Below are 12,953 nucleotides of genomic sequence, written 5' to 3' on the forward strand. Positions count from 1 at the left end.
CAGTGGAAACCGGTGCAGCCACTAGGCGAAGCGGTGTGGAACTGCCTCCGAAATTTAAGAATCCATGTCCCATATGATCCAGCTATTCCTCTGGGGGGCGTTTAGCCAAAGAACTCGGAAACACTACCACCTAAAGACGTGCACCGCTGAGTTCACCACAGCCTTACTCCCGCTCTCCAAGACTTGGAAGCCGCCCTGGTGCCCAGCAAGGGACGAATGGAGAAGGAACATGGGCTATAGCCACACAATGGCAGACCACTCAGCGGGAACAAAGGATGCAATCCAGCCATTTGTGACCACCAGAATGGCTGGGAGGGTTTTAGGGGAAGTGAAACAAGCCCCAGGGACAAAGTCAAATACCGTAGGATCTCACTTACAAGGAGAAGAAAAAACAAGCACTAACCAACAGGTGGCACTGGACATTTGATCGGGGGCGCCCAGAGGCAAAGCGGGGCGGTGGGGGAGGGTGAAAGAGATGATGAGGCACAAGTGTGTGGTGAGGGACTGTGATTCGGCTTACGCTGGTGAAGAGGATGGAACCTACACGGAAGTCTAAATCGATGAGGATGTAAATCTGAAAGACAGAGCATGTTCTAATGCAGGGTTATGGCAATAAATCCACCTAAAATCAAACATCCAAAAAGGGGTCCAGAATGACGGCATACAGCTTTGGGGGCTGAAAGAGATTAGAGAAGGTGAACTTCCAAGGATGGAAAATCACCTCAAAAGCCTGACTGATGCTACAGAAAGGTAGACCATTCCAAATACATGAAGAGGAATCCTACCAAGAGAACCTGATCCGTGCTAAGCCCAGGAACCAACGGAAAACGTTACCGTCCATGATGTTCCTACTAATCCCCTTCACGAATAATCCAAACAGGCCCACATCTTCCCAAGTTCAGGCCACAGGTTGGTCCAAAAGTACAAGTCAGGGCCGGCCCTGTGGTGGAGCGGGCAAGTGCCCACGTTCCTCTTGGGTGGCCCGGGCCTCACTCTTTCACAGCGCGGGTGCAGATCACATTAGCACTGTTAGGGAATAGAGATTTCATGGTACGGTGCGGACAGAGGTCATAAAGGAGTAGCAATTGTGAGGGTCCGTTCTCAATACGCACCAGAAAAAGAACCGTGAGAATATTCCAATCTAGGAAGGCATCTGGTACACTTCCCCAAAGGAAGAAGGAAGGAAAACATGGGACCTGCCAAGGCGGAATTGGCAGAGTGCTAGGAGATGACACGATCATTGCGCATCAGAGGATTGCCCGGGCAACTTCAACTTGGGAGGGAGTCCAGGACTTTCTCTGGGGAAGGTCCACCCACTTGGCCATCTACCCAAGACATAAGAGATAACACCCAGGGTAATCTTACAGGAAAGAAACCAGTGTCTAGAGAGAAGGGAGCAGGCCTTTCCAAGTTCGAGGAGAAAGTTAGAAACCGACAAGAAATCCAGAAAAAGGAAAACTATCCTACCTGGAAAGGGGGAGGAGTCAGACTGGTCTGAGATGGCTCTGAAACTCTGTGTGCTTGGAGGTTGTCAGGACAACTTGGCCTTCTGAGGTTCTTTATGACATCACGGTGAACATGTCCCCCAAGATGGCCGCATGGTTACAGTCTGAGGATTGGCCTAGGCTGGGCTATTAAATGGAGACATACCCAGAAACTGCTTTGACAAACAGAAAGCGGGCACAGAAACTGGAAGAGATCAAACAGACTCTGATGCCAGGGATAAGAAAGGAATCCTTGGCAAGAAGCCAGAATAGAGGGACAAGCACTGAGAGGAGAACATTGTCATCTATTCAAGTCTATGGGGAGGCCATGCTGATTCAAGCTTGAAACTTGATTGGAAACACGAGGCCGCACTTGGGCCTTATCAGACCTACAGTGTCCTTCTGCCTTAAGCATAATCCAAAGTCAAGAAGGATCTCTTGAGGACGTTGAAGAGAAGAGTCGATGCCTCCTTTCCTAGGCCCCTAGCATTCTTCGAAGATCAGTCTCACTTTCCATAGCTCTGGCGTCACGGGGGCCCACTGGCCACATGCTAATGCGTCCCAAGAGATGTCTTGGAAGCCTTGAAGGAATGGAGCCCTGTCATGCTTGGGGTAGGTCTCTTTGTTGGGAAGGGCTCTACAAGTGTGCTGAAAATCACCCTTTTCCAGAGGGCTTGGTTCCTTTGTGGAGGCTGCCCTCCCAGGCTAGAGTGCTCACTTTGGCTCCAATGAAATTCTCTCCCCCGACTTCTTGCCGTAGAAGGATTATTGGTTATGTGCTTTGACGCCATATGGAAGGAAGCTGGCTGAAAATTAGAACATTACAATTCTGTTTCCAGAAAAATAAACATGCCAGGGCTGAGGATGTAGGTCAAACAAATGGCACAGCCTATAGAAATAAAGTCAGCCCTTATCTAGATGGAATCTAGGGCAATGTTCAAGGGTCAGGGGTCAAGTTCGAAACTTCCCGACTCCACAAAAGAGAAAGAAAAATATCTTTCCTGGAGCGAGGAATTCATCAGATTTGTCTAATTTGTCTCAGAAAAACATTATGTCCATGAAGGGGGTTGCCAGGACCACCTCGAATTTGGAGTTTCTGATCTCAGGATGTCAAACCAAGCCAGATGACCACGGGTTGTCAGTGCTTCGCTTGACCTAGGCTAGGATAGCAAAGAGTCCTACAAGTGACCGCTGCAAATTCAAAGACAGCAACCAAGAATCACGAAAGCACTCACACCTCGGCCTAGAGAACATACGGTGATTCAAGAAATACAAAATTAATCACTTGGACTGAAGGAGAACGGACTGATGAGCACATCTAAGGGAGATAGCTGAGAAAGACCATGACGAGTATACTGTGGAAAAGAAAAAAAGGTCCCAGAAAATGCAAGGCGAACAGATATCACACCTGAATAATCCACAATGAAAGATGTCAGTCTTTAGACACACTGTGCTGGAACGTTTGAAAGTCAGAGAAATTCACAAGCCAAAAAACGGCAACGAAGGTCAAACCTGGGCTCACTGGGAAGGGTGCGTTATGAGACTGCTCCAAGCGGGCTCTGAAGCCCTGTGTCCATGAAGTTTGCCGGGACAGCACACGCACAACTATGACCAATCCTCTGACGTCACAGTGGCCCCGACAAACAACCTGGCCTCATCTACACAGTGCCAGAGTTGGGCTCAAGCAGCATATTCAAGCCCCATTGCACTCAACTGCAGGTTGCCAATGGAACATGAAAGGGGCCGGCCGGTGGTGCAGCGGTGAGGTCTGCAGCTTCTGGGTCGGTGGCCCGGGGTGGGCCGGGTGGAATCCTGGGGGTGAGCCTCCTCACCACTGCTTCAGTCATTCTGGGGCAGGCGTCCGAGGGTGTGCAGAGGCAGATGGGAAGGGACGTTAGATAGGGCCAGACTTCCACAGCAAATACAGGAGCATTGCCAGCAGATGTGAGCACAGCGATGCACTTCTGCCAAAACAGAACCAATTACAAGTTGCAAAGAGTAGACAAATGGAAGCTAAACACAAACGAACAAAAAACACAGCTTGCCAGTACGAAGAAGAAGATGTCTATGAAGAACCTTAGCAAAACAGGTGAAAGCTATGTCAACCGAAAACTAGCAAACGTTTGGGGAAAGAAATTCAAGACGACACAAGGAAAAAGAAGGATATTCCGGGACCTAGGAATGGAAGAATTAACACACTTGAAACGTCCATAGCGGAGAAAGGAATCTCTGGATTCCATGCAATCCCAGTCAAAGTTGCAGCCATATTTGCCAGAGAGATAGAAGAGAGAATCCTAAAGTTTCCAGCCAGCAACAAGAGACCCTGAATAGGCCAAGGAATCCTCAGGAAAATGAACAAAGCAGGACGTATCACACTTTCTGATTTCAACATAGAGGACGAAGCGCTAGGTACCGAAACGGCCCAGTCCGGGCCCAAAAACAGGCACACAGACCCATGCAACAGAATCGAGAGCCCAGAGCCCAACTCAAACATACAAGGACAGCCCATTTGCGACCAGGGAGCCAAGAGGAGACAGTGGACAAAGGAGAGTCTCTCCAAGAAACGGTGCTGGGAAGCCTGCACAGCCACATGGAACACAACGAGAGTAGACCATGATGTGCCACCTGGCACACGCACCACCTGGAATGGATTAAAGCCCTGAATGGCACACTTGAAACCGTGAAACTTGTAGGAGAAGACCTAGGCAGAGTGCTCTTTGCCATCTGTCTGAGCCGCCTATTTGGAAGAAGCCTGTCTGACTGGGCAAGGGCAGCAAAGGAGACAAGAAACAAACGGGACCACCTCACATGCAGACGCTTCTGCCCAGTCAAGGAAACCATCGACTCAATGCAAAGACAGCACAACAACTGGGAGTGGATGTTTGCAAATCACACATCGGACAAGGGGTGAAAAGCCCAAAGATACAATCAACTCACACGTCTCCACAACAAAAAGAACAAGCCAATGAAATCCTGGGCCAAAGATGGACACAGAGATTTCTCCCAAGAAGATCTAAAGAGGGCCAACAGGTGCATGAAAACTTGTTCACCCTCATTAAGTCTGAGGCCAAGGCAAATCCAAACCGCAATGACATAGCAGCTCACTGTGGTCAGAATGGCTATAAGGAGGCAGACAGGAAACAACAAGCGTCAGAGAGGAGGTGGAGAGAAGGGAAGCCTCCAGCACTGCTGCTGGCAGTGGAAACCAGTGCAGCCACTAGGCGAAGCGGTGTGGAACTGCCTCCGAAATTTAAGAATCCATGTCCCATATGATCCAGCTATTCCTCTGGGGGGCGTTTAGCCAAAGAACTCGGAAACACTACCACCTAAAGACGTGCACCGCTGAGTTCACCACAGCCTTACTCCCGCTCTCCAAGACTTGGAAGCCGCCCTGGTGCCCAGCAAGGGACGAATGGAGAAGGAACATGGGCTATAGCCACACAATGGCAGACCACTCAGCGGGAACAAAGGATGCAATCCAGCCATTTGTGACCACCAGAATGGCTGGGAGGGTTTTAGGGGAAGTGAAACAAGCCCCAGGGACAAAGTCAAATACCGTAGGATCTCACTTACAAGGAGAAGAAAAAACAAGCACTAACCAACAGGTGGCACTGGACATTTGATCGGGGGCGCCCAGAGGCAAAGCGGGGCGGTGGGGGAGGGTGAAAGAGATGATGAGGCACAAGTGTGTGGTGAGGGACTGTGATTCGGCTTACGCTGGTGAAGAGGATGGAACCTACACGGAAGTCTAAATCGATGAGGATGTAAATCTGAAAGACAGAGCATGTTCTAATGCAGGGTTATGGCAATAAATCCACCTAAAATCAAACATCCAAAAAGGGGTCCAGAATGACGGCATACAGCTTTGGGGGCTGAAAGAGATTAGAGAAGGTGAACTTCCAAGGATGGAAAATCACCTCAAAAGCCTGACTGATGCTACAGAAAGGTAGACCATTCCAAATACATGAAGAGGAATCCTACCAAGAGAACCTGATCCGTGCTAAGCCCAGGAACCAACGGAAAACGTTACCGTCCATGATGTTCCTACTAATCCCCTTCACGAATAATCCAAACAGGCCCACATCTTCCCAAGTTCAGGCCACAGGTTGGTCCAAAAGTACAAGTCAGGGCCGGCCCTGTGGTGGAGCGGGCAAGTGCCCACGTTCCTCTTGGGTGGCCCGGGCCTCACTCTTTCACAGCGCGGGTGCAGATCACATTAGCACTGTTAGGGAATAGAGATTTCATGGTACGGTGCGAACAGAGGTCATAAAGGAGTAGCAATTGTGAGGGTCCGTTCTCAATACGCACCAGAAAAAGAACCGTGAGAATATTCCAATCTAGGAAGGCATCTGGTACACTTCCCCAAAGGAAGAAGGAAGGAAAACATGGGACCTGCCAAGGCGGAATTGGCAGAGTGCTAGGAGATGACACGATCATTGCGCATCAGAGGATTGCCCGGGCAACTTCAACTTGGGAGGGAGTCCAGGACTTTCTCTGGGGAAGGTCCACCCACTTGGCCATCTACCCAAGACATAAGAGATAACACCCAGGGTAATCTTACAGGAAAGAAACCAGTATCTAGAGAGAAGGGAGCAGGCCTTTCCAAGTTCGAGGAGAAAGTTAGAAACCGACAAGAAATCCAGAAAAAGGAAAACTATCCTACCTGGAAAGGGGGAGGAGTCAGACTGGTCTGAGATGGCTCTGAAACTCTGTGTGCTTGGAGGTTGTCAGGACAACTTGGCCTTCTGAGGTCCTTTATGACATCACGGTGAACATGTCCCCCAAGATGGCCGCATGGTTACAGTCTGAGGATTGGCCTAGGCTGGGCTATTAAACGGAGACATACCCAGAAACTGCTTTGACAAACAGAAAGCGGGCACAGAAACTGGAAGAGATCAAACAGACTCTGATGCCAGGGATAAGAAAGGAATCCTTGGCAAGAAGCCAGAATAGAGGGACAAGCACTGAGAGGAGAACATTGTCATCTATTCAAGTCTATGGGGAGGCCATGCTGATTCAAGCTTGAAACTTGATTGGAAACACGAGGCCGCACTTGGGCCTTATCAGACCTACAGTGTCCTTCTGCCTTAAGCATAATCCAAAGTCAAGAAGGATCTCTTGAGGACGTTGAAGAGAAGAGTCGATGCCTCCTTTCCTAGGCCCCTAGCATTCTTCGAAGATCAGTCTCACTTTCCATAGCTCTGGCGTCACGGGGGCCCACTGGCCACATGCTAATGCGTCCCAAGAGATGTCTTGGAAGCCTTGAAGGAATGGAGCCCTGTCATGCTTGGGGTAGGTCTCTTTGTTGGGAAGGGCTCTACAAGTGTGCTGAAAATCACCCTTTTCCAGAGGGCTTGGTTCCTTTGTGGAGGCTGCCCTCCCAGGCTAGAGTGCTCACTTTGGCTCCAATGAAATTCTCTCCCCCGACTTCTTGCCGTAGAAGGATTATTGATTATGTGCTTTGACGCCATATGGAAGGAAGCTGGCTGAAAATTAGAACATTACAATTCTGTTTCCAGAAAAATAAACATGCCAGGGCTGAGGATGTAGGTCAAACAAATGGCACAGCCTATAGAAATAAAGTCAGCCCTTATCTAGATGGAATCTAGGGCAATGTTCAAGGGTCAGGGGTCAAGTTCGAAACTTCCCGACTCCACAAAAGAGAAAGAAAAATATCTTTCCTGGAGCGAGGAATTCATCAGATTTGTCTAATTTGTCTCAGAAAAACATTATGTCCATGAAGGGGGTTGCCAGGACCACCTCGAATTTGGAGTTTCTGATCTCAGGATGTCAAACCAACCCAGATGAACACGGGTTGTCAGTGCTTCGCTTGACCTAGGCTAGGATAGCAAAGAGTCCTACAAGTGACCGCTGCAAATTCAAAGACAGCAACCAAGAATCACGAAAGCACTCACACCTCGGCCTAGAGAACATACGGTGATTCAAGAAATACAAAATTAATCACTTGGACTGAAGGAGAACGGACTGATGAGCACATCTAAGGGAGATAGCTGAGAAAGACCATGACGAGTATACTGTGGAAAAGAAAAAAAGGTCCCAGAAAATGCAAGGCGAACAGATATCACACCTGAATAATCCACAATGAAAGATGTCAGTCTTTAGACACACTGTGCTGGAACGTTTGAAAGTCAGAGAAATTCACAAGCCAAAAAACGGCAACGAAGGTCAAACCTGGGCTCACTGGGAAGGATGCGTTATGAGACTGCTCCAAACGGGCTCTGAAGCCCTGTGTCCGTGAAGTTTGCCGGGACAGCACACGCACAACTATGACCAATCCTCTGACGTCACAGTGGCCCCGACAAACAACCTGGCCTCATCTACACAGTGCCAGAGTTGGGCTCAAGCAGCATATTCAAGCCCCATTGCACTCAACTGCAGGTTGCCAATGGAACATGAAAGGGGCCGGCCGGTGGTGCAGCGGTGAGGTCTGCAGCTTCTGGGTCGGTGGCCCGGGGTGGGCCGGGTGGAATCCTGGGGGTGAGCCTCCTCACCACTGCTTCAGTCATTCTGGGGCAGGCGTCCGAGGGTGTGCAGAGGCAGATGGGAAGGGACGTTAGATAGGGCCAGACTTCCACAGCAAATACAGGAGCATTGCCAGCAGATGTGAGCACAGCGATGCACTTCTGCCAAAACAGAACCAATTACAAGTTGCAAAGAGTAGACAAATGGAAGCTAAACACAAACGAACAAAAAACACAGCTTGCCAGTACGAAGAAGAAGATGTCTATGAAGAACCTTAGCAAAACAGGTGAAAGCTATGTCAACCGAAAACTAGCAAACGTTTGGGGAAAGAAATTCAAGACGACACAAGGAAAAAGAAGGATATTCCGGGACCTAGGAATGGAAGAATTAACACACTTGAAACGTCCCTAGCGGAGAAAGGAATCTCTGGATTCCATGCAATCCCAGTCAAAGTTGCAGCCATATTTGCCAGAGAGATAGAAGAGAGAATCCTAAAGTTTCCAGCCAGCAACAAGAGACCCTGAATAGGCCAAGGAATCCTCAGGAAAATGAACAAAGCAGGACGTATCACACTTTCTGATTTCAACATAGAGGACGAAGCGCTAGGTACCGAAACGGCCCAGTCCGGGCCCAAAAACAGGCACACAGACCCATGCAACAGAATCGAGAGCCCAGAGCCCAACTCAAACATACAAGGACAGCCCATTTGCGACCAGGGAGCCAAGAGGAGACAGTGGACAAAGGAGAGTCTCTCCAAGAAACGGTGCTGGGAAGCCTGCACAGCCACATGGAACACAACGAGAGTAGACCATGATGTGCCACCTGGCACACGCACCACCTGGAATGGATTAAAGCCCTGAATGGCACACTTGAAACCGTGAAACTTGTAGGAGAAGACCTAGGCAGAGTGCTCTTTGCCATCTGTCTGAGCCGCCTATTTGGAAGAAGCCTGTCTGACTGGGCAAGGGCAGCAAAGGAGACAAGAAACAAACGGGACCACCTCACATGCAGACGCTTCTGCCCAGTCAAGGAAACCATCGACTCAATGCAAAGACAGCACAACAACTGGGAGTGGATGTTTGCAAATCACACATCGGACAAGGGGTGAAAAGCCCAAAGATACAATCAACTCACACGTCTCCACAACAAAAAGAACAAGCCAATGAAATCCTGGGCCAAAGATGGACACAGAGATTTCTCCCAAGAAGATCTAAAGAGGGCCAACAGGTGCATGAAAACTTGTTCACCCTCATTAAGTCTGAGGCCAAGGCAAATCCAAACCGCAATGACATAGCAGCTCACTGTGGTCAGAATGGCTATAAGGAGGCAGACAGGAAACAACAAGCGTCAGAGAGGAGGTGGAGAGAAGGGAAGCCTCCAGCACTGCTGCTGGCAGTGGAAACCAGTGCAGCCACTAGGCGAAGCGGTGTGGAACTGCCTCCGAAATTTAAGAATCCATGTCCCATATGATCCAGCTATTCCTCTGGGGGGCGTTTAGCCAAAGAACTCGGAAACACTACCACCTAAAGACGTGCACCGCTGAGTTCACCACAGCCTTACTCCCGCTCTCCAAGACTTGGAAGCCGCCCTGGTGCCCAGCAAGGGACGAATGGAGAAGGAACATGGGCTATAGCCACACAATGGCAGACCACTCAGCGGGAACAAAGGATGCAATCCAGCCATTTGTGACCACCAGAATGGCTGGGAGGGTTTTAGGGGAAGTGAAACAAGCCCCAGGGACAAAGTCAAATACCGTAGGATCTCACTTACAAGGAGAAGAAAAAACAAGCACTAACCAACAGGTGGCACTGGACATTTGATCGGGGGCGCCCAGAGGCAAAGCGGGGCGGTGGGGGAGGGTGAAAGAGATGATGAGGCACAAGTGTGTGGTGAGGGACTGTGATTCGGCTTACGCTGGTGAAGAGGATGGAACCTACACGGAAGTCTAAATCGATGAGGATGTAAATCTGAAAGACAGAGCATGTTCTAATGCAGGGTTATGGCAATAAATCCACCTAAAATCAAACATCCAAAAAGGGGTCCAGAATGACGGCATACAGCTTTGGGGGCTGAAAGAGATTAGAGAAGGTGAACTTCCAAGGATGGAAAATCACCTCAAAAGCCTGACTGATGCTACAGAAAGGTAGACCATTCCAAATACATGAAGAGGAATCCTACCAAGAGAACCTGATCCGTGCTAAGCCCAGGAACCAACGGAAAACGTTACCGTCCATGATGTTCCTACTAATCCCCTTCACGAATAATCCAAACAGGCCCACATCTTCCCAAGTTCAGGCCACAGGTTGGTCCAAAAGTACAAGTCAGGGCCGGCCCTGTGGTGGAGCGGGCAAGTGCCCACGTTCCTCTTGGGTGGCCCGGGCCTCACTCTTTCACAGCGCGGGTGCAGATCACATTAGCACTGTTAGGGAATAGAGATTTCATGGTACGGTGCGGACAGAGGTCATAAAGGAGTAGCAATTGTGAGGGTCCGTTCTCAATACGCACCAGAAAAAGAACCGTGAGAATATTCCAATCTAGGAAGGCATCTGGTACACTTCCCCAAAGGAAGAAGGAAGGAAAACATGGGACCTGCCAAGGCGGAATTGGCAGAGTGCTAGGAGATGACACGATCATTGCGCATCAGAGGATTGCCCGGGCAACTTCAACTTGGGAGGGAGTCCAGGACTTTCTCTGGGGAAGGTCCACCCACTTGGCCATCTACCCAAGACATAAGAGATAACACCCAGGGTAATCTTACAGGAAAGAAACCAGTATCTAGAGAGAAGGGAGCAGGCCTTTCCAAGTTCGAGGAGAAAGTTAGAAACCGACAAGAAATCCAGAAAAAGGAAAACTATCCTACCTGGAAAGGGGGAGGAGTCAGACTGGTCTGAGATGGCTCTGAACCTCTGTGTGCTTGGAGGTTGTCAGGACAACTTGGCCTTCTGAGGTCCTTTATGACATCACGGTGAACATGTCCCCCAAGATGGCCGCATGGTTACAGTCTGAGGATTGGCCTAGGCTGGGCTATTAAATGGAGACATACCCAGAAACTGCTTTGACAAACAGAAAGCGGGCACAGAAACTGGAAGAGATCAAACAGACTCTGATGCCAGGGATAAGAAAGGAATCCTTGGCAAGAAGCCAGAATAGAGGGACAAGCACTGAGAGGAGAACATTGTCATCTATTCAAGTCTATGGGGAGGCCATGCTGATTCAAGCTTGAAACTTGATTGGAAACACGAGGCCGCACTTGGGCCTTATCAGACCTACAGTGTCCTTCTGCCTTAAGCATAATCCAAAGTCAAGAAGGATCTCTTGAGGACGTTGAAGAGAAGAGTCGATGCCTCCTTTCCTAGGCCCCTAGCATTCTTCGAAGATCAGTCTCACTTTCCATAGCTCTGGCGTCATGGGGGCCCACTGGCCACATGCTAATGCGTCCCAAGAGATGTCTTGGAAGCCTTGAAGGAATGGAGCCCTGTCATGCTTGGGGTAGGTCTCTTTGTTGGGAAGGGCTCTACAAGTGTGCTGAAAATCACCCTTTTCCAGAGGGCTTGGTTCCTTTGTGGAGGCTGCCCTCCCAGGCTAGAGTGCTCACTTTGGCTCCAATGAAATTCTCTCCCCGACTTCTTGCCGTAGAAGGATTATTGGTTATGTGCTTTGACGCCATATGGAAGGAAGCTGGCTGAAAATTAGAACATTACAATTCTGTTTCCAGAAAAATAAACATGCCAGGGCTGAGGATGTAGGTCAAACAAATGGCACAGCCTATAGAAATAAAGTCAGCCCTTATCTAGATGGAATCTAGGGCAATGTTCAAGGGTCAGGGGTCAAGTTCGAAACTTCCCGAATCCACAAAAGAGAAAGAAAAATATCTTTCCTGGAGCGAGGAATTCATCAGATTTGTCTAATTTGTCTCAGAAAAACATTATGTCCATGAAGGGGGTTGCCAGGACCACCTCGAATTTGGAGTTTCTGATCTCAGGATGTCAAACCAAGCCAGATGACCACGGGTTGTCAGTGCTTCGCTTGACCTAGGCTAGGATAGCAAAGAGTCCTACAAGTGACCGCTGCAAATTCAAAGACAGCAACCAAGAATCACGAAAGCACTCACACCTCGGCCTAGAGAACATACGGTGATTCAAGAAATACAAAATTAATCACTTGGACTGAAGGAGAACGGACTGATGAGCACATCTAAGGGAGATAGCTGAGAAAGACCATGACGAGTATACTGTGGAAAAGAAAAAAAGGTCCCAGAAAATGCAAGGCGAACAGATATCACACCTGAATAATCCACAATGAAAGATGTCAGTCTTTAGACACACTGTGCTGGAACGTTTGAAAGTCAGAGAAATTCACAAGCCAAAAAACGGCAACGAAGGTCAAACCTGGGCTCACTGGGAAGGGTGCGTTATGAGACTGCTCCAAGCGGGCTCTGAAGCCCTGTGTCCGTGAAGTTTGCCGGGACAGCAGACGCACAACTATGACCAATCCTCTGACGTCACAGTGGCCCCGACAAACAACCTGGCCTCATCTACACAGTGCCAGAGTTGGGCTCAAGCAGCATATTCAAGCCCCATTGCACTCAACTGCAGGTTGCCAATGGAACATGAAAGGGGCCGGCCGGTGGTGCAGCGGTGAGGTCCGCAGCTTCTGGGTCGGTGGCCCGGGGTGGGCCGGGTGGAATCCTGGGGGTGAGCCTCCTCACCACTGCTTCAGTCATTCTGGGGCAGGCGTCCGAGGGTGTGCAGAGGCAGATGGGAAGGGACGTTAGATAGGGCCAGACTTCCACAGCAAATACAGGAGCATTGCCAGCAGATGTGAGCACAGCGATGCACTTCTGCCAAAACAGAACCAATTACAAGTTGCAAAGAGTAGACAAATGGAAGCTAAACACAAACGAACAAAAAACACAGCTTGCCAGTACGAAGAAGAAGATGTCTATGAAGAACCTTAGCAAAACAGGTGAAAGCTATGTCAACCGAA

This window comes from Equus asinus, chromosome X, assembly GCF_041296235.1.
Source record: "Equus asinus isolate D_3611 breed Donkey chromosome X, EquAss-T2T_v2, whole genome shotgun sequence".
Classification (NCBI taxonomy): domain Eukaryota; kingdom Metazoa; phylum Chordata; class Mammalia; order Perissodactyla; family Equidae; genus Equus; species Equus asinus.